Here is a 20,736-nt window from a genome sequence, read left to right as displayed (position 1 = left end):
TGATAGTTGACTTTGTGGAACTCTCTCCCATCTCCCTACAGCATCTCTGGAGCTCAGCCACAGTGATCTTGGGGTTCTTCTTTACCTCGCTCACCAAGGCTCTTCTCCCACGATTGCTCAGTTTGGCTGGACGGCCAGGTCTAGGAAGACTTCTGGTGGTCCCAAACTTCTTCCATTTAAGGATTATGGAGGCCTCTGTGCTCTTATGAACCTTAAGTAATGCAGACATTCTTTTATAACCTTGGCTAGATCTGTGCCTTGCCACAATTCGGTCTCTGAGCTCCTTGGGCAGTTCCTTTGAGCTCATGATTCTCATTTGGTCTGACATGCACTGTGAGCTGTGGGGTCTTATATAGACAGGTGTGTGCCTTTCCAAATCAAGTCCTATCAGTTTAATTAAACACATTTGGACTCCATTGAAGAAGTAGAACCATCTCAAGGAGGATCACAAGGAAATGGACAGCATGTGACTTAAATATGAGTGTCTGAGCAAAGGATCTGAATACTTATGACCATGTGATATTTCAGTTTTTCTTTTTTAATAAATTTGCAAAAAAATTCTACATTGATGTTTTTTTCAGTCAAGATGGGGTGCAGAGTGTACTTTAATGAGAAAAAAAATGAACTTTTTAGAATTTATCAAATGGCTGCAATGAAACAAAGAGGGAAAAATTTAAAGGAGTCTGAATACTTTCTGTACTCACTGTATGTATCTATATACACTGCTCCAAAAATAAAGGCAACACTTAAAACAACAGAATATAACTTCAAGTAAATCAAACTTCTGTGAAATCAAACTGTCCACTTAGGAAGCAACACTGATTGACAATCAATTTCACATGCTGATGTGCAAATGGAATAGACGATAGATGGAAATTATTGGCAGTTATCAAGACACCCTCAATAAAGGAGTGGTTCTGCAGGTGGGGACCACAGACCACATCTCAGTACCAATGCTTTCTGGCTGATGTTTTGGTCACTTTTGAATGTTGGTTGTGCTTTCACACTCGTGGTAGCATGAGACAGACTCTACAACCCACAGAAGTTGCTCAGATAGTGCAGCTCATCCAGGATGGCACATCAATGCGAGCTGTGGCAAGAAGGTTGGCTGTGTCCAGAGGCTGGAGGCGCTACCAGGAGACAGGCCAGTACACCAGGAGATGTGGAGGGGGCCGTAGGAGGGCAACAACCCAGCAGCAGGACCGCTACCTCCGCCTTTGTACAAGGAGGAACAGGAGGAGCACTGCCAGAGCCCTGCAAAATGACCTCCACCAGGCCACAAATGTGCATGTGTCTGCACAAACGGTTAGATACCGACTCCTTGAGGGTGGTATGAGGGTCCGACATCCACAGATAGGGGTTGTGCTCACAGCCCAACACCATGCAGGACGCTTGGCATTTGCCACAGAACACCAGGATTGACAAAGTCGCCACTCGCGCCCTGTGCTCTTCACAGATGAAAGCAGGTTCACACTGAGCACATGTGACAGACGTGACAGAGTCTGGAGACGCCGTGGAGAGCGACATCCTTCAGCATGACCGGTTTGGCAGTGGGTGAGTAATGGTGTGGGGTGGCATTTCTTTGGAGGGCCGCACAGCCCTCCATGTGCTCGCCAGAGGTAGCCTGACTTCCATTAGGTACCGATATGAGATCCTCAGACCCCTTGTGAGACCATATGCTGGTGCGGTTGGCCCTGGGTTCCTCCTAATGCAGGACAATGCCAGACCTCATGTGGCTGGAGTGTGTCAGCAGTTCCTGCAAGATGAAGGCATTGAAGCTATGGACTGGCCCGCCCCCCAGACCTGAATCCGATTGAGCACATCTGGGACATCATGTCTCGCTCCATCCGCCAACGTCACGTTGCACCACAGACTGTCCAGGAGTTGGCGGATGCTTTAGTCCAGGTCTGGGAGGAGATCCCACAGGAGACCATCCGCATCCTCATCAGGAGCATGCCCAGGCGTTGTAGGGAGGTCATACAGGCACGTGGATATATATATATATATATATATATATATATATATATGCCTTTTTGTCACTCTAGTAGTAGGGCCATAATTAAGACATGATTTGTTGAAACGCGTAGGTCTGTAAGCTATGATAGTTGCACATTTGCTGTATTCTTTGTGGAGCAGTGTTTTATATGGCTAATAAAAGCTAAGTTTTAATATTTTTTCTACTAAACAAACCTTTACACTGGATCATTTGCACTTTTCCCTTGTCTGGCTACACTTACGTTTCGCCCTGGTACCACTTATCTGCATCTCCAGAAGTTTCCCATTTCTCTATTATACTCTTCAAATGACATTTTGAGACTTTCTCCTCTTGTTGCACATATTTTTTTTGCCTTCATCTGCACAGGTATCATTAATCTATCAACTATAATGGCCGTACCAGGTTCTGCAGGTCCTGTATCCCGTACACATGACGTGGGCAGTGCACGGCATGCCGCTAGTTTTTATTCTGAGTGCTCTTATATACGCTGGTAGTTTTACACAATGTTGAGCCTGTGATCTGCAGAGTGAAATGTCTGACTGCTAGAACAGAAGTATACGGCAGATTCTGCAGCATGGATACATAAAGGACGTCCTGGGGGAATATACCTCCCTCCAACACTCGGCCAGTCCCTGCCTCACACTAGAGACATTTATAATAACTCCAGGACTATGGAGCTGGTCATTTTCTCATAATCTGTGGCCATTATTAGTGATCTCGCATTGTACGGTAATATCACCCTGGAGGTTGTGATGTATTTAGTGTAATAGCGCCATCTAGAATATACTGTATATATCAGGCGATACCATGCTTTCTATAGTTAGTCGTCTTATGTGCCCTCTATAGCTATCTATTATACTTTATATTTCTTTATAATAATTTATAATAAATTACTCGATAGTTTTACAGCTTTATGATGTTTATTAATCTGCTGTAATTATAAAAGAAAGTCCAACCTTACAGTGGACACAGGTGGAAGTGTCCTCCATGATGGTGTAGGCTGAGGTGGAGCAAGTATATAGTCAGAGGGGGATCAAGATGACCAATATTCCCCAGGGTTCCTTGTTATCAGGGAGGGACCCGGTGTATGCAATCAAAAGATCGTATCCTCTGACCGGCTGTGTGCCATCAACAGGTAATGATCCTCTGTCCGGCTGTGTGCCATCAACAGGTAATGACCATCCGGCAGTGCGACATCAACTGGTCATCACCCTCCAGCTGTGTGCCATCAACAGGTAATGACCATCCGGCAGTGCGCCATCAACAGGTAATCACCCTCTGGCTATGGCCATCAATAGGTCATCACCCTCCGGCTGTGTGCCATCAACAGGTAATGACCATCCGGCAGTGCGCCATGAACAGGTAATGACCATCCGGCTGTGTGCCATCAACAGGTAATGATCCTCTGTCCGGCTGTGTGCCATCAACAGGTAATGACCATCTGGCAGTGCGACATCAACTGGTCATCACCCTCCAGCTGTGTGCCATCAACAGGTAATGACCATCCGGCGGTGCGCCATGAACAGGTAATGACCATCCGGCTATGTGCCATCAACAGGTAATGATCCTCTGTCCGGCTGTGTGCCATCAACAGGTAATGATCCTCTGTCCGGCTGTGTGCCATCAACAGGTAATGACCCTCTGGCTATGGCCATCAATAGGTCATCACCCTCCGGCTGTGTGACATCAAATGTTTTTATCTTCTGTCCAGTTTTGTGCCATCAAAAGGTAATGACCCTCCAGCTGTGGGCCATCAACAGGTCATCACCCTTCGGCATTTAGGCTTCTTGTCTTCTGTAAGATGCGATTCTTGAGTCTCCTGATGTTAAAAAATATTTAAAAAATCACCGATTAAACTAATAATCTATCTTGTACATAAGCATCACAATTTATAATTTATCTAGTGCATAAGTATGACAATTTAGCTCACAGAACATACACTATGCTAAAACATTATACCCTACAAGCAGAAATTTGCTAAACTAACATAAATATAACTGACAAATCAGTAGAAAAATCGCTACCAATGGCACAGCTCTCTTCACATCAACCTGTAACCATAGTAGATAAGAAATAGAGGACAATGCTCATAGTCAGTTATCAACAATTCAGCATGGGGCATCCCACCAGAGACATTATAATATCTAGTAGATTATAGATGGCAATAGAATTTACCAACAAGCACATAGTACGCCAAACTCAAGTACATAGTATGCCAAACCTCGACACTTTTTCCTAAAATAGGTTCATCAGAAGCACATACTAGACAGTGATACTTAGCAAAGCGTTCATAGATATATGCGCCATATGATAAGGTGCTAAAGTGCAAGTGTGTGACAAAATATCCATTCGATTTCAGGTGCAATGCTGCATTGTATGTAGTAAGATGGTGCCCATCAGACAGCATGTATAGGACTAACCTGTGATGAAAACACGAGCAATGGGAAAGTTCAAGCAGTTGCCTTCTCAATCTTCCTCGCCTCTAAGACATCTAAGGAAACATCTTCTCCTCTTGATTTTGGGTTGAGGTGTTGTAGGCATTTCAGGCTCTGGCATTCTAGGTTCTGACATACTAGGTTCTGACATGGTAGGTTCTGGTGTTCTAGGTTCTGGTGCTCTTGGCTCTGGAATTCTGGGTTGTTGGCTTCTCTGAAAAATCAGTAACCTCTCTTTATGCTCCGTGGAACTTCGAGCTCTTCTTCCTATATTGTTGTGAGGGATCATTCTGACCCAGACAATATCACTGAACGCCACTTTATAGTTGCAACTAGGAACCTTTTTCGCATCCTGCGGTGCAGGAGCCATGGATGGAGTAGAACATTTGCCATTGGGCAGGACAGGTGTTCTCCTGGAGTCTTGCTCCTGAATCTGAGGGATGCAAATCGGCTCCTTACAAGCACTTTGTTCCTTCAGAATGGTTTTGTTCTCAGGAGTTTTCTGATTGTTTCACCAGGTTCAGACATTGCCCACTTGCTCAGGACAAGACTTAAGGCCAAATACTCTAGTTTTGTCAGTAGTGTCATCACCGCAACAAAAACTGCGTCACGGAAGAGCCAAAGAGGAAGATTGATGGAAGCTTGATAGGTGCTTCTCCTGAGATCCACGGGTAGTGGGTCATCCTATAATAAAGAAAAAAAACATAATAAAGTCCTGTATATTTATACCCAATCCAGTCAAACAGAGAGCCCTTGTTATTATACAGTGATGGATACATTATCAAGCAACTTTCAGAAATATCCCATTGAGAAGATCGGGAAGAAGTTTGGGATTCACCTCCAGGGTCCATGGAATATTATTTACAGTTGGACTTTCATATGACGGACGGTCACGTGTCCAGTATGAGAAGTCCTGCAAGAGGCGATATTCTCATTAGCTGATCCTTGTGACCTCCATATTGATGAGAACATACTCGCCCTCAGTGTACTGTAATGTGGGGGGTAGAGCAACGTAAAGCACAGAAATGATAGGATGATACTCATCATCTCCAGAGGTCTCTCAGCACCAAGGTATGGTCAATGAGATACAAGCTGCAGATGGGCCGAGGCTTCTAATATACCCAGGGGTGACATCACAAAGCCCTCTGTGACATCATTGCACAGTTCTATCCATCATGTCACTGATACTTTGGACCTAACTAAATGTCTAAAAGAGAACCCTTCCACATGATTTCCAATCACGGAGCAGCTTCAGTTTTTCAAGAAAAGTTTAAAAAATATAATCTGTGCTGTGATTGGTCACAATGGCACATGAAGCAGAACGTCTTTAGATCTTTTAAAGGGAAAGTGTCAGCAATTTTTTTACAATTATAAAATTGTAAAGTATTTATATTTATATATAAATACACATATATATTTAAAAAGGTTTTAATGGTATAAAATCTGAAAAAATATTTTAACTCTTTTGATGTTTTCATCTTGTAAACACTAGGGGGAGCAGCTGCTGACATTTCCATGAAAACAGAATACAGCTAGCTCGCATTACGACTGCAGTAAAAGTGGGCGGGATCTGCTCACATGGGTGTGATGTCACTCCTCCCCTTCTGGGCGTTTGCAAAAAGGTAAATGAGACTGTAGTTTAGGATCACAGTGCGGAGCGATCACTGGTGACTGCAAAGTGATATATAAGGGACAACACCAAAGTCATTAATCACTACAAGGACAAAGCAGGAATGTGGGAGTCAGAGGGGTCACCCCACACTTATATCCCCTCTGACTGTCACTTCCTAAACTCCTTTCCCTGCCATAACCTCTTATTCCCGCAGGTAAATTCTTACAGGACCCCCCTCCCCATCCCCTTCCCCTGCCGCAGCTGATTCTAAACGTCCCCCATATGTAATAATAGACAGGTACTCACCGGCAGCCTATGGTAATTCACAGGGTAGAACAGGGTACAGCACAGAAACAATATGGCGATCCTCATTGTCTCCAGGGGGTATCTCAGCACCAAGATATGGCCAATGAGATATGAGCTCCAGGTGGATGGAGCCCCCTTATATTCCCCAAGGGTGACATCACAACGCCCTCTGTGACATCATCACCCACAACATTCCGTCACATGACATCACCCAGCACCAGCATCATGTGACCCAGCGTAAATAGAAACGGTCCCTGTTGCCTATAGCAACTATTCAAAACTAAGTTTAAACTTTTCCAACAGCTAAAGGCGGCTCTGTGATGGCAGTTTCTTCTTGTGGACGGTTGTGATAAATCTGCAGAACATCTACATAACGCGACATGTAGAAAATCCTGTCTTTTCCCCTCTGTTCTTCCTCTGGTGCTACAGAGACGGATAGAAGGAGCTTTTCCAGACCTTACAGTGCACAATATGGGACCTAATCACTGATATCCCAGATCTCCTCAGTACAAGCATACCGCCAACCTATGAGGACTAGAAAGAGGGCAAAACCATGCGGCACGCGTAGTCTGACCACGCCCCTATCCACACCCCAAGCCACGCCCTTTTTATGCCTTGGCAGGAGGAGATGTCTGTACAAAGCGCAAGTTATCAAAAGGCTGAAGGAACACTTTATCAACATGAATGAAGGTTTTGAAGGGCATCCACTGTCCCGGCACTACCGGAAGTCCCACAACCAATCTTATAAGGACACTAAGTTTTGTGGGATCCGATTAGTCCCCAGAAAATGGAGGGGAGGTGATTACCTGAGATTAATGTCGCGGATGGAATCCAAATGGATCTTCACATTAAATAGCTTGGCTCTGAAGGGCCTTAATCACGAGAGTCAGCTGTATGCCTTCAACTCGCAGCGGTATATACTGTATGTATTTTTTATCCCAGTACCAATTGAACATTTACATTGCACTTTTATGAACCTCCTTATATTTTATCAATATAATATGTCTTTTGGATATATTCCTTTGAATCCACCTATTTTATATATGTATTTGTTTCTATATATTGATACCCCTATTGGAGATACAATATAATGTTTTTATTTTTCTCCTTCATTTTTTCCTTTTTATCTCTTGATGGTGCTAAGTGCCGAATTTATACTATCCTGGTAATATACACTGATTAACAGACTGTTTTTTATAGCCATCAGAAATATAAGTATATAATTTTTATTCATTTTTAACTAATTGTGAAAGTTTGAGCAAAGTCTTTTTTATTATTATTTTTTTCACACACAGTCTATTCTTATTGGAATTCTATCTTAGTTCTATTGCACCTCCATATGTCCTTTTGCACCGTCTTGATAGTATTGGATCTTCCTCCATTTCTTTGGTTGTATTATCTTTGTGGGGGGCGTTTGGACTTTATTAGGTTACCAGTTTGACTACCAGCGAGAAGCTGACGAAGAGGAACTGTGAGTCCTCGAAACTCGTAGTTTTTTTTGGCCTATACAGGACATCGAAGGAGAAGGAGAGAGTCAATGCACAGGGATAAGCCCTCCTGATATCCAGAAGATATATATAACCATATCATATTATTGATACAAAATATAAATGCACAGAGTCAATAAAATCACTTAAAAACACCAAGCCCCATCCTTACTTTGCAAGATACCTATTCCAAAGGTGTATCTAGGTTTTCTGGCACCCGTTGCAGCAGGGGCTGCTGGCACATTTTAGCCTGGGGGGCAAGCACACAGCAATGGCCCATGAGTAGCGGCCCATCCTTAACATGTTTATTACCAGATGCATCATAAGCCTATATTCACACGACCGTATTGTCTAAGTGTTGCCCGTGAAAAAAGCTGACAGCACTTGGACCAGTTCAGATGAGTGTTTGTAGTGGTCAGACATAGTACATATTATTCTTATGTATTACTATTTTTAAAGCAGATATACCTTTTTAGAGATGTAGTACCAGGGGCCTACCGCCCGTGCAGCAGGTTCATTGAACGGCGACCCCCGAGGGAGAGGGGGCCCCTCCAGCCTCCAGCAGGGCCGCCATCATGGCATGACTGCCCTGACTCCAGCATGGGGCCCGGCCGGTCGGGGCCCCCTCGGAGCCCCCCTCTTGTGCGTCTCCTCATGGGGCCCCCCCCCGCAGGACCACCCGCCGTCACATGACCGGAGATGTGCCTGCGCTCAGCATGGGCCCCATGCTGAGCGCAGGGACATCTCCGGTCATGTGACGGCGCCGGCACAATACTTACCCCTCCCCATGCCTCCGCAGCGTCTGCCGCGTCCTCTGACTGTGACATCTCAGGTCAGAGGGCGCGGTGACTTCTTTACACCACGTGCTCTCTCCTGAGCTGTCACATCACAGAGCGGGAAGACGCGCGCAACGCTGGAGTCCGGATCAGCAGCAGGTAAGAAGTGAGGTGAGTATTTGATTTTTTTTTTTAATGTATGGGGGCATGGGGCATTTAATGGTGGGGGGAGAGTGGGTGTGACATCCTGCATGGGGCACTATATGGGGGAGGTGGTGTGACATCCTGCATGGGGCACTATATAGGGGGGGGATTGGCATCCTGAATGTGGCATTATATGGGGGAGGGGGGAATAGACATCCTGCATGGGGGCATTATATGGAAGTGGGGGGGGATGTGACATCCTGCATGGGGCATTATAAGAGGGGAAGGGGAAAGTGACATCCTGCATGGGGCATTATAAGAGGGGAAGGGGGGAAGTGACATCCTGCATGGGGCATTATAAGAGGGGAAGGGGGGAAGTGACATCCTGCATGGGGCATTATAAGGGAGGCGGTGTGACATCCTGCATGGGGCATTATAAGAGGGGGAGGGGGGAATTGACATCCTGCATGGGGCATTATATAGAGGGTGGGTGTGTGACATACTGCATGGGGCATTATAAGGAGGGGGGGTGACCTCCTGCATGGGGCATTATAAGGGAGGGGGTGGTCTGACATGCTGAATGGGGCATTGAATAGGGGGGAAGTGACATCCTGCAAGGGGCATTATATGGGGGGAAGAGGTGACATCCTGCATGGGGCATTTTATGGGGGGTAGATGTGACATCCTGCATAGCGCATTAAAAGACGGGTGTCATCCTGCATGGGGCATTAAAAGGGGGGAACAGCCTGCATGGAGCATTACATGGGGGCCAATATTCTGTATGGAGAGTTATATGGGGACCAGTATCCTGTATGGAGCATTATATGGGGACCAGTATCCTGTATGGAGCATTATAAGGGGGTCAGTATCCTGTATGGAGCATTATATGGTGCCCATATTACTGTATGAAGGACTATACTGTCCGGTCTGCACTGTGCACTGTGAGTATTCGCCGGTTTCTGAGCTATTGTAGAATTTACAATAGATATCGCTTGTGTAATGGGGCATTATAAGTGGGGAACAGCCTGCATGGAGCGTTATATGGGGGCCAATATTCTGTATGGAGCGTTATATGGGGGTCAGTATTCTGTATGGAGCGATATATGGGGGACAGTATTCGGTAGGGAGCGTTATATGGGGGCCAGTATTCTGTATGCAGTGTTATATGGGGACCAGTATCCTCTATGGAGCGTTATATGGGGACCAGTATCCTGTATGGAGCATTATATGGGGACCAGTATCCTGTATGGAGCATTATAAGGGGGTCAGTATCCTGTATGGAGCATGATATGGTGCCCATAATACTGTATGGAGGACTATACTGTCCGGTCTGCACTGTGCGTTGTGAGGATTTGCCGGTTTCTGAGCTATTGTAGAATTTTCAATAGATATCGCTCATGTAATGTAGTAAGTGAAATCCTTGGCCTTGTACTATATATATATATTTCTCTGCGGTATCTGTGCATCATGAATCATGGTATGTGTTAAAGGGGCCCACTGAAACTCTGTTGCCCAGGGCCCACAAAAACCTGGAGCTGGCCCTGGGGGTAAGTATAACAAGTTGTATTTTTTTTACATACAATTAATTAACTTGGAGTGGGGGGAATCAGAGATGCACGGGGGGATGAGAGATGCACGGGGGGGGGGGGCCTTCATGCCCCCTATGAAGGGCGGGGGGGGGCCCAAAAAAATTCTTGCACAGGGGCCCACTACAGTCTGTGTCCGCCCCTGTGTGGTACGCTGTGCTTTTCTACACTCCTAAAATAACATATCAGCAGAGTAAAGGTGGTCACACATAAGCCCAGGTCTGCTAGATAGATACCTATGAATTATTATTTTGTATATGTTTTCAAACATACTTGATCAATGAAATCATCATTGTAAACTTCAACTCCACATAATAGTATATGATGTAGCAGTCACTAATTATCTTGAGTGCTTCATCTGATGTCGGTGCACATAGTATACATAGTATACCACATACAATACAATATATATAGGAGAATATACAGTATGACTGGTATATAGAGATGAGCAATTTGTAGAACCGTGGTCCAGTGGTCAGATGAATATTCTGTGGCTGCTGAACAGGAGCCACCACATAGTCTCCTTTTTACAGCCCCACATAGCCTTCCATATACTGTACAGTGTGAGCCCCACATAGCCTCCTCTATACAATGTGAGCCCTCACACAACCTCCTATATGAGTATGAGCCCTCACATAGCCTCCTATATACAGTATCAGTCCCCACACAGCCTCCTGCATACAGTGTGAGGACCCACACAGCCTCCTGCATACAGTGTGAGGACCCACTGTGTGAGTACAGTGTGAGGACTGGTCGTCGGATATGTTGCACGCTTATTGAGATGTGTTATTGACAGCTCTATCATTTTTCTTGCCACTGTCTTGTTAAATATACAGGTTGGATACATTTGGTGTTCATGCCATATAAATTCCTGTTTATAACGAGTACATATTTATGATAGGTAGCTTTGTTTTACTACCATTGGCAGGCATTAACTGGATTTTAGGTCCTAGTGACGTTTTATATCTTTTTTACCTACGTATTCATTAAAGGTTATGTTTTAACCTCTTTCACTACTTTAATTGCTTCATATTACCTTTATTGCAGGGGTCTCAAACACGCGGCCCGCGGGCCGCATGCGGCCCCTGAGGCTGCTTTATGCGGCCCGCAGGCACAGACCCCTTGATGATCCCGACCTTGTCCAGGAGGAGCCGCCGACAGCAGCGCTGCATTGCCGCACAGAGACTGTTTCCCAGCACTGCATTTCCAATGCCAGCCGCCGGCCAATCAGAGGCCAGCAGCTGATATCTGCGTGTCTGCGCAGCGAGTATGACGTCATTGCCATATGCAGATGTCAGCTGCTGGCCTCTGATTGGCCGGCGGCTGACATTGGAAATGCTGTGCTGGGAAACAGTCTCTGTGCGGCAATGCAGCGCTGCTGTCGGCGGCTCCTCCTGGACCAGGTCGGGATCGTCAAGGGGTCTGACTCTGTGGTGCCTGCGGGCCACATCTGCAGGAAGGACGCCGAGGGAACGGAGGATAGGTGAGAATCATCTTTTTTTTCTATTTTATGTGTGTGAAGAACAGCATAGGGAAAACATAGCCACAGGATGGGGACCTGGATGGGGCACATAGCCACAAGAGGGGACCTGGATGGGGCACATAGCCACAGGATGGGGACCTGGATGGGGCACATAGCCACAACAGGGGACCTGGATGGGGCACATAGCCACAGGATGGGGACCTGGATGGGGCACATATCCACAAGAGGGGACCTGGATGGGGCACATAGCCACAAGAGGGGACCTGGATGGGGCACATAGCCACAAGAGGGGACCTGGATGGGGCACATAGCCACAAGAGGGGACCTGGATGGGGCACATAGCCACAAGAGGGGACCTGGATGGGGCACATAGCCACAAGAGGGGACCTGGATGGGGCACATAGCCACAAGAGGGGACCTGGATGGGGCACATAGCCACAAGAGGGGACCTGGATGGGGCACATAGCCACAAGATGGGGACCTGGATGAGGCACATTAGTACAAGATGGGCGCCAGGATGGGGAACATTGCCAAAAGATGGGGACCTGGATGGAGCACATAGTCACAAGATGGGGACCTGGATGGGACACATAGCCACAGGATGGGGACCTGGATGGGGCACATAGCCACAGGATGGGGACCTGGATGGGGTACATAGCCACAAGATGGAGACCTGGATGGGGTACATAGCCACAAGATGGGGACCTGGATGGGACACATAGCCACAGGATGGGGACCTGGATGGGGCACATAGCCACAGGATGGGGACCTGGATGGGACACATAGCCACAGGATGGGGACCTGGATGGGGCACATAGCCACAGGATGGGGACCTGGATGGGGTACATAGCCACAAGATGGAGACCTGGATGGGGTACATAGCCACAAGATGGGGACCTGGATGGGACACATAGCCACAGGATGGGGACCTGGATGGGGCACATAGCCACAGGATGGGGACCTGGATGGGGTACATAGCCACAAGATGGAGACCTGGATGGGGTACATAGCCACAAGATGGGGACCTGGATGGGACACATAGCCACAGGATGGGGACCTGGATGGGGCACATAGCCACAGGATGGGGACCTGGATGGGGTACATAGCCACAAGATGGAGACCTGGATGGGGTACATAGCCACAAGATGGGGACCTGGATGGGGCACATAGCCACAGGATGGGAACCTGGATGGGGCACATAGCCACAGGATGGGGATCTGGATGGGGCACATTAGTACAAGATGGGGACTTGGATGGGGAACATTACTACAAGATGTTTTCCATTATTACTATATGATGCTAATTGTAAGACAATATTACTGTATGTGGCCAATTGGGGGAAATAAAATTGTAAAAAAAATAAAAAATAAAATAAAGCATGAAAAAATATTGGGCACTAAAAATGCTGTTTTATATGTAAACTAAAGTAAACACAAAAAAGTGCACGTTTATTATCGCCACATCCATAACGACCCAAGCCATAAAAAATAAACACGGCAAAAATGTTCAAAAGGTGTATACAAAATAAATGGTATCACTAAAAATGTCACATTGAACAAAGAATGCGGCCCCCCAAATTCAAATTTTTTCCATGTGCGGCCCATATACCCAGCCGAGTTTGAGACCCCTGCTTTATTGAGTGGTGACCTGTATGATAGTGTGTGAGCACCAGCTCCAGGCGTCCCTGAAGAGGGGCAGGGAAAAAGTAAAGGGGGCAGTGGGAAGGGGGTTTATCCAAGGAGGGGTGAGGTCAGCAGAGTACGAGAGACAGACTCATCCTAAACCAGGGGTCTCAAACATGCGGGCCGCATGTGGCCCTTCAGACTGGTTCATGCGGCCTGTAGGCACCATTGACCCCGATCGCGGCCCGGTCCAGGAGCTGCCGACAGCTGCACTTTAGTTCAGTGTATTGCTGCGCAGAGACCGGCTCTCTGCATGATACAATACCAATGCCAGCCACCGGCCTATCAGAGGCCAGCAGCGGACATCCGCCTCCCAGCGCAGCGGTGCATGACATCACTAACATGGGTAGATGTCAGCTGCTGGCCTCTGATAGGCCGGTGGCAGGCATTGGTCTCTGCGCAGCAATACACTGAACTAAGGCGCAGCTGCCGGAAGCTCCTGGACCAGGCCGCGATCGTCAAGGGGTCTATGGTGCCTGCGCCCGCATACGCAGAAAGGACACCGAGGGAACGGAGGACAAGTGAGAAGAGACTTTTTTTTCTCTTATATATGTATGTGAAGAATGGAGCAGCGGACATTCCTACAATATAGGGACCTGAATGGGGACATTCCTACAATATGGGGACCTGGATAGGAACATTCCTAAAATGCGGGACCTGGATGGGGACATTCCTGCAATATGGGGACCTGAATGGAGACATTCCTACAATATGGGGACCTGAATGGGGACATTCCTACAATATGGGAACCTGGATAGGAACATTCCTACAATGTTGGACCTGGATGGGGACATTCCTACAATGTGGGACCTGAATGGGGACATTCCTGCAATATGGGGACCTGGATGGGGACATATCTACAATGTGGGGACCTGGATAGGGACATCCTAGAATGTGGGGACCTGGATGGGGACATATCTACAATATGGGGAACTGGATTGGGACATATCTACAATGTGGGGACCTGGATAGGAACATTCCTACAATGTGGGGACCTGGATAGGAACATTTCTACAATGTGGGGACCTGGATGGGGGACATTCCTACAAGATGGGGACATTATAACTAGATGGGGACGTAAATGGGGGACATTACGACAAGATGGGGACCTGGATGGGGGACATTACGACAAGTTGGGGACCTGAATGGGGGACATTACGACAAGATGGGGACCTGTATGGGGCATTACTACAAGATGAGGACCAGGATGGTGCATTACTACAAGTTGAGGACCAGGATGGGGCATTACTACAAGATGAGGACCAGGATGGTGCATTACTACAAGATGAGGACCAGGATGGGTCATTACTAAAAGATGAGGACCAGGATGAGACATTACTACAAGATGAGGACCAGGATGAGGCATTAGATGAGGCATTACTGCAAGATGAGGACCAGGATGAGTCATTAACCCCTTTACAACCCAAGGTGGTTTGCACATTAATGACCAGGCCAATTTTTACAATTCTGACCACTGTCAATTTATGAGGTAATTACATTGGAACGCTTCAACGGATCTCCCTGATTCTGAGACTGTTTTTCATGACATATTGTACTTCATGATTGTGGTTAAATTTCTTCGATATCACTTGCGTTTATTTGTGAAAGAAATGGAAATTTGGCAAAAATTTTGAAAATTTTGCAATTTTCAAAATTTGAAATTTTATGCCCTTAAATCAGAGAGATATGTCACACAAAATAGTTAATAAATAACATTTCTCACATGTCTACTTTACATCAGCACAATTTTGGAACCAAATTTTTTTTTACTGGGGAGCTATAAGGGTTAAAAGTTGACCAGCGATTTCTCATTTTTCCAACAAAATTTAGAAAACTATTTTTTTAGGGACCACATCATATTTAAAGTCATTTTGAGGGGTCTTTATGACAGAAAATACCCAAAAGTGACACCATTCTAAAAACTGCACCCCTCAAGGTGCTCAAAACCACATTCAAGAACTTTATTAACCCTTCAGGTGCTTCAGAGGAATTTTTGGAATGTGGAAGAAAAAAATTAACATTTAACTTTTTTCACAAAAATGTTACTTTAGACCCAATTTTTTTTATTTTCTCAGGGTTAGCAGGAAAAAATAGACCCCAAAATTTGTTGATCAATTTTTCCTGAGTAAGCAGATACCCCATATGTGGGGGAAAACCACTGTTTGGTCGCACGGCAGGGTATGGAAGGGAAGGAGCGCCATTTGACTTTTTAAATGTAAAATTTGCTTGAATAATTAACGGACGCCATATTGCATTTGGGGAGCCCCTGATGTGCCTAGAAAGTGGAAACCCCCCACAAGTGACCCCATTTTGGAAACTAGACCCCTCAGGGAACTTATCTAGATGTGTGGTGAGCACCTTGAACCCCCAGGTGCTTCACAGAAGTTTATAACATTGAGTAGTAAAAACAAAATGTTCACATTTTTCCCACAAAAATATTTTTCAGCCCCCACTTTTGCATTTTCATAAGGGTAACAGGAGAAATTGCACCATGCAGTTTGTTGCTCAATTTCTTCTGAGCAAGCAGATACCCCATATGTGGGGGAAAACCACTGTTTGGGCGCACAGCAGGGTTCGGAAGGGAAGGAGCGCCATTTGACTTTTTAAATGCAAAATTTGCTTGAATAATTAGCGGACGCCATATTGCATTTGGGGAGCCCCTGATGTGCCTAAACAGTGGAAACCCCCCACATGTGACCCCATTTTGAAAACTATACCCCTCAGGGAACTTATCTAGATGTGTGGTGAGCACCTTGAACCCCCAGGTGCTTCACAGAAGTTTATAACATTGAGCCGTAAAAATAAAATTTTCACATTTTTCCCACAAAAATGTTTTTCAGCCCCTACTTTTTCATTTTCGTAAGGGTAACAGAAGAAATTGCACTATGCAGTTTGTTGTTCAATTTCTCCTGAGTTAGCAGATACCCCATATGTAGGGGAAAACCACTGTTTGGGAGCGCGGCAGGGTTCGGAAGGGAAGGAGCGCCATTTGACTTTTTGATTGTAAAATTTGCTTGAATAATTAGCGGATGTGCCCCTGATGTGCCTAAACAGTGGAAACCCCCCACAATTGACACCATTTTGGGAACTAGACCCCTCGGGGAACTTATCTAGATGTGTGGTGAGCACCTTGAACCACCAGGTGCTTCACAGAAGTTTATAACATTAAGCCGTAAAAATAACATTTTCACATTTTTCCCACAAAAAATGTTTTTCAGCCCCCACTTTTGCATTTTCATAAGGGTAACAGAAGAAATTGTACTATGCAGTTTGTTGTGCAATTTCTCATGAGTTAGCAGGTACCCCATATGTGGGGGCAAACCACTGTTTGGGCACGCGGCAAGGTTCGGAAGGGAAGGAGCACCATTTGACTTTTTGATTGTAAAATTTGCTTGAATAATTAGCGGATGTGCCCCCCACAAGTGACACCATTTTGGAAACTAGACCCCTCAGGGAACTTATCTAGATGTGTGGTGAGCACCTTGAACCCCCAAGTCCTTTACAGAAGTTTATAACATGGAGCCGTGAATATAAAAAAATCAAACTTTTTCCACACCAATGATGTTTTAGCCCCAATTTTTTTATTTTCACAAGGGTAAGAGGAGAAAATGGACCGCAAAAACTTTTGTGCAATTTCTCCTCAGTACGCCAATACCCCATATGTCGGGAAAATACAGTGTTTGGGCACACGACAGAGTTCAGAAGGGAAGGAGCACTGTGTGACTTTTTGAACGCAAAATTGGATGGAATCGATAGCGGACGCCATGTCGCGTTTGAAGAGCCCCTGATGTGCCTAAATAGTTGAAACCCCCCACAAGTGACCCCATTTTGGAAACGACACCCCTCAAGGATTTTATCAAGGGGTATAGTGAACATTTTGAACCCAGAGGTACGACACAAAATTTGATGACATTAGGTCATCATATTGAATAAGTTGTCATTAGTCTTGAGCGCAAGTGCTCGCTACTTGAGTTTGCATCGGTTACTCAGGTATGCACCATGTATCACAGGTGCTCAAGTGAAATGCTCGAGTCCCCTCCCGCATGTTTCACGGTTATTAGACACCCCCAAAAAAACATGCGGGGATCGCTCGAGCATGCCAGGCAATCCCCGCAAGGTTATTTTGGCCGCGAAGCATATGGGGCGGAGACTCGAGCACCCGCGATACTCAATGCATACCCGAGTACCCGATGCAAACTCAAGTAGCGAGCACTTGTGTTCAACACTAGTTGCCATATCGTCTTCTTTTTTTTTTTTATAAAAAAACAACCCTTACCCCCAACCCTAACCCTACCCTAGCCCAACCCTGACCCCAACCCTAACATTAGCACAACCCTAACCCCAACACCAGCACTAGTGTTTATTTTTTATGCCGTTCCTCGTGCAGTATAAGTGATTAGACGACCTTATTCTTCGGGTCGGTGCGACTACAGAGACACCAGAATGATATCGGGTTTTTATGATAGACAGCTGTCACACACTAAAAGACACATATTTTGTAAAATCTAGTTTTTGCATCGCCATATTTTGAGATCTATAATTTTTCTATATTTTGGCCGACAGAGTCATGTGATGGATTTTTTTTTGCGGGACAATTGACGTTTTTATTGGTGCCATTTTCAGGCACGTGACATATTTTGATCGCTTTCTATTCCAGCTTTTGGGAGGCAGAATAAACAAAACCTACAATTCAGGAATTGTTTTTTTTTTGTTTTTTTTTATTCTACTCCGCGTGTGGTAAAATTGATAAGGTAGCTTTATTCTTCGGGTCAGTACGTTTACAGCGGTACCACCTTTATATTGTTTTTCTATGTTTTGGCGCTTTTACACAATAAAAGACATTTTATAGAAAAAATTATTTTTTTGCATCGCTTTATTCTGAGAGCTATAACTTTTTGAATTTTCGGATTATGGAGCTGTATGGTGGCTTGTTTTTTGCGGGACAAGATTACTTTTTCAGCGGCACCATTTTTATTTATATTCATCTTTTTGATCGCGTGTTATTCCATTTTTTGTTTGGCAGTATGATGATAAAGCATTGTTTTTTGCTTCGTTTTTTTTTTTTTTTTTCTTTTTTACCGTGTTCAATGAAGGGGTTAACTAGTGGGACAGTTTTATAGGTCAGGTCGTTCCGGACGCGGCGATACCAATTATGTGTACTTTTATTGTTTTGTTTTGTTTTTTCATAATAATATTTATTGATGGGTACATTATATTTTTATTTTTGGTGGATTATTTTTTTTTTTTTTTTTTAAATATTTTTACAATTTTTTTTTTATTTTTTTTTTCACTTTCTGAGAGGTTTTACACTTTTTTACTTTGTTCCACTCTGGGACTTTCACTTTTTTAATTCTGATCGCCTGCATAGCATAGGGATGGAGCACCATCCCTGAGCCATGCAGGCAGTCAGCGCTGCACAGTGAGAAGATTGTTCGGTCATGCACTGCGCATGACCAAACAATCTTCCTGCTGTCTGGTGACACGGATGTTGTCATGACGACATCGGGTCATCATGGCAACACCCGGGAAGCCGCGGCAGACAGCGCTGGAGGCCGGAAGAGGAAGTGAGTATTGCGATCATCTCCCCTTGCAACCGCAATGCTGCGATCGACTTCAATCGCAGCATTGCGGGGGTTAATGTGCCGGGAGCGGTGCGGGACCACTCCCTGCACATAGTACCGGGTGTCAGCTGTGACAATAAGCTGACACCCAGCGGCGATCGCGCCCGCACAGCCTGTGTGCGCGCACGATCGCCATGACGTACTAATAAGGGTCAGGCTCTTAAAGCCCAGGGTACAGACGCGTATTAGTACGTCATGGGCTGTAAAGGGGTTAATACAAGATGAGGACAAATTCAAAAGGTGTATAGAAAAAAAAATGATATCACTAAAAATGTCATTTTGTCATGCAAAGAATGCGGCCCATCTACCCAGCCGAGTTTGAGACCCTTGCTTTATAAAGTATCTTTGCTTAACAAACAGTTGTTTCTGAGAAGCTAATGATAGCAAATGATCAGGCAATATTTTCTGTGCATTTTCCCATTTCATTCTACTTGTGCCTCCTTTTCGCAAACATTCTGTTGCAATTTTTGGGTTAACTCCTTTATTTTGGATTTTATCTTATTGATCTCCCCTATGCATATTCCCCCTACATATGCTTTCATAGCATCCCATATAAATCTCGTAGATGATGACCCATCATTAAAACGAAAATATTCTAAGATTCTAGAGCTAAGAGTAGGACCAATTAGTTGAAGCCAAAAAGGATTGATGTGCCATGTATATTCCCCCGGAGACCTCACAACACCCATCTGCAGTTGTACCTGTATAGGCGAGTGGTCAGACACACTCCTTGGCAGATACCTCACCGATTTAATATAGGGTATGATTGATTCAAAGCCAATAGCTTGGTCTATTCTTGACAAAGAATGATGGGAGGCGAAGTAACAGGAATATTGTCTGACATCAGGGTGCCGTATTCTCCATAGGTCCACTATGCCTACCTCCTCTAGCAGATAATGTAGAGATGTATATTGTGCATTTTGAAAAATATTTCCAGTATGGAATTTATCCCAGAAAGGGTGGAGGTAGGTGGTAAAATCCCCTCCCCCTGCGAGGTTGGGATTTAGGAGGATGTTAGTTTTAGATCAGTTGCAGAACGGAGGGCACGGGAGGGGTGATAGACAGAAATGAGGGATGAGATATAGGGTGGTGCAGAAATGTGGAGGGCTTTATGGGTGAGAGAGATGAGTTTGTATTGTATTCTGTGGTGAATGGGTAACCAGTGCAATGACTGGCACTGGTTAGAGGCGTTGGTGAAGCGGCCTGATAGAAATACGACCCTGGCTGCTGCATTCAGAATGGATTGGAGAGGAGAGAGTTTGTTTAGAGGGAGACCGATTAGAAGAGAGTTGCAGTAGTCCAGACGAGAGTGAATAAGAGCGACAGTAAGAGTTTTTGCAGTATCAAAGGTGAGAAAATGTGGGGTTCTGGAGATGTTTTTAAGGTGCAGGTGACATGAGTGAGTGAGTGATTGTAGCCCAGTCAAGAGAGCTTGTAAAAGAACTTCTACATGGTGTTTCAAGGATGGAAAGAGACTGCCATCTACTGGCCAGATGCAGTCAAGCTGAACCAAGATATGCAAGGGAAGTTGCAGGGAGAGCAAGATCAGATGCTGGACCTGATCAGGTGACTTCCAGGAAGGAGTTCCGGAAAATAAGAGGCCAGCGC

Source organism: Phyllobates terribilis, unplaced genomic scaffold (assembly GCF_046119375.1).
Source record: "Phyllobates terribilis strain yellow unplaced genomic scaffold, ASM4611937v1 Scaffold_116__1_contigs__length_5312468, whole genome shotgun sequence".
In the NCBI taxonomy this organism is placed as follows: Eukaryota; Metazoa; Chordata; class Amphibia; order Anura; family Dendrobatidae; genus Phyllobates; species Phyllobates terribilis.
Note: the sequence above shows the minus strand (reverse complement) of the source record.